The sequence below is a fragment of the Saimiri boliviensis genome, chromosome 16 (genome assembly GCF_048565385.1).
Source record: "Saimiri boliviensis isolate mSaiBol1 chromosome 16, mSaiBol1.pri, whole genome shotgun sequence".
Classification (NCBI taxonomy): Eukaryota; Metazoa; Chordata; class Mammalia; order Primates; family Cebidae; genus Saimiri; species Saimiri boliviensis.
Genome location: NC_133464.1, coordinates 31,398,538 through 31,400,846, shown reverse-complemented (window position 1 = coordinate 31,400,846; position 2,309 = coordinate 31,398,538). Strand labels below are relative to the sequence as shown.

Below are 2,309 nucleotides of genomic sequence, written 5' to 3'. Positions count from 1 at the left end.
TTGGGGTACATGTGATGAACATGCAAGATTGTTGCATAGGTACACACATGGCAGTGTGCTTTGCTTCCTTCCGTCCCCTCACCTGTATCTGTTATTTCTCCCCATGCTATCTCTTCCCACCTCCTCACCCCCCCGCCCCTCCCCCATTTCCCCCCAACGGATCCCAGTGTGTAGTGCTCCCCTCCCTGTGTCCATGTGTTCTCATTGTTCAACACCCGCCTATGAGCAAGAATATACGGTGTTTGATTTTCTGCTCTTGTGTCAGTTTGCTGAGAATGATGGTTTCCAGGTTCATCCATGTCCCTACAAAGGACGTGAACTCATCGTTTTTGATGGCTGCATAATATTCCATGGTGTATATGTACCACATTTTCCCTATCCAGTCTATCATCGTTGGGCATTTGGGTTGGTTCCAGTCTTTGCTATTGTAAACAGTGCTGCAATGAACATTCGTGTGCACGTGTCCTTGTAGTAGAATGATATATAATCCTTTGGATATATACCCAGTAATGGGATTGCTGGGTCAAATGGGATTTCTATTTTTAGGTCCTTGAGGAATCGCCACACTGTCTTCCACAATGGTTGAATTAATTTACATTCCCACCAACAGTGTAAAAGTGTTCCTATTTCTCCACATCCTCTCCAGCATCTGTTGTTTCCCGATTTTTTAATGATCGCCATTCTAACTGGTGTGAGATGGTATCTCAATGTGGTTTTGATTTGCATTTCTCTGATGACCAGTGATGATGAGCATTTTTTCATATGTTTGTTGGCCTCCCGTATGTCTTCTTTTGTAAAGTATCTGTTCATATCCTTTGCCCATTTTTGAATGGGCTTGTTTGTTTTTTTCTTGTAGATCTGCTTTAGTTCTTTGTAAATTCTGGATATCAGCCCCTTGTCAGATGGGTAGACTGCAAAAATTTTTTCCCATTCTGTTGGTTGCCGATTCACTCTACTGACTGTTTCTTTTGAGTTTTGTTTTGAGTTCTTGACCATAAAATATTTGCCTAGACTAGTCTCCTGAAGTGATTTTCTCTAGTTTTCTTCCAGTCATTTTATAGTTTCAGCCCTTAAATCTAAGTCTTTAATCCATCTTTGTAGGGGTTTGGTCAGGATGGTGGGATAAATTATAAAAGAAAAATTATATAGAAAAGGACACAAGCCTTCTTGGAAAGCCAGAGGTTTTTGCAAAAGCCTACAGCACCTGATATTCCTGGGTGTTCTCCCATCCAAGTACTAACCAGGCCCAACCCCGCTTAGCTTCCAAGATCAGATGAGATTGGGTACGTTGAAGGTGGTATGGTTGTAGATTTAGTTAGGTCTATCTTGAGGTTCTGTAATAAATAAACAGAGTAAGCAGAGTCACTAACAATATTGATGGGCTGAGTGGGAAAAGTTTCGAAGACCAATATCAAAGCTCTGATCTCAGCTAGCAGAGTGCTAGTCCATCCAGATTGAGTGAGGGAATTATGTGGTCTTCACCAAACAGCTGCTTTTCCATTTTACCAGATCCCTCAGCAAACAGCGTTAAAGCGTTATATATAGGGAATGAGATATTTTTGTAGGCAAAACCACAAAAGTACAAGATAAGAACTGAAGGAGCTTGTCAGCAGAAAGGATGTAATCTATATGGCCTGTGTAATCAGAGAGTGCTATTTGCAGGTCCATAGATAATGGCAATACTGCTTCAAATTGCCTTTTATTAGAGGAATCCTGAGTAAAAAACCTTTCGGTCTTCCAGAAAGTTTGCATCCTTTTCTCTATAATTTTTCTCTTATAATTTTTCCCACTACCCTTACTCAACCCCTACATAATCTTGAGTTGATTTTTTTATATGGTGAGAAATAGGGGTCTGGTTCCTTTTTTCTACATATGGTTATCCAGTTTTCCCAGCACAATTATTGAACAAACTGTCCTTTTCCCAATGTATGTTCCTAACAGCTTTGTCAAAGATCGGTTGCCTGCAAATACGTAGATTTATTTCTGAGTTCTCCATTCTGTTCCATTAGTCTACGTGGCCATTTTCATACAAATACTATGCTGTTTTCTTTACTATAGCTTTCTAATACATTTACTATAGCTTTCTAATACATCACCAGGAAGGTGATGGTTCCAGGTTTGTTCATTTTACTCAGGATTGCTTTGGCTGCTCTGGCTCTTTTTTTGGTTTTATGTAAATTTTAGAATTGTTTTTTCTATTTCTGTGAAAAATGGCAATGACATTTTTATGAACATTGTTTGATTCTGTAGACTGCTTTGGGCAATATGATTAACAATATTAATTTTTCCAATTCATGAACATGGAATGT

General features: G+C 39.2%; 1 pseudogene; it reads right to left on the bottom strand.

The window, feature by feature from the left end:
* Positions 1-1,192: 1,192 nt before the first annotated feature.
* LOC120365864 (5S ribosomal RNA) lies at positions 1,193-1,311 on the bottom strand (annotated as a pseudogene).
* Positions 1,312-2,309: the final 998 nt, after the last annotated feature.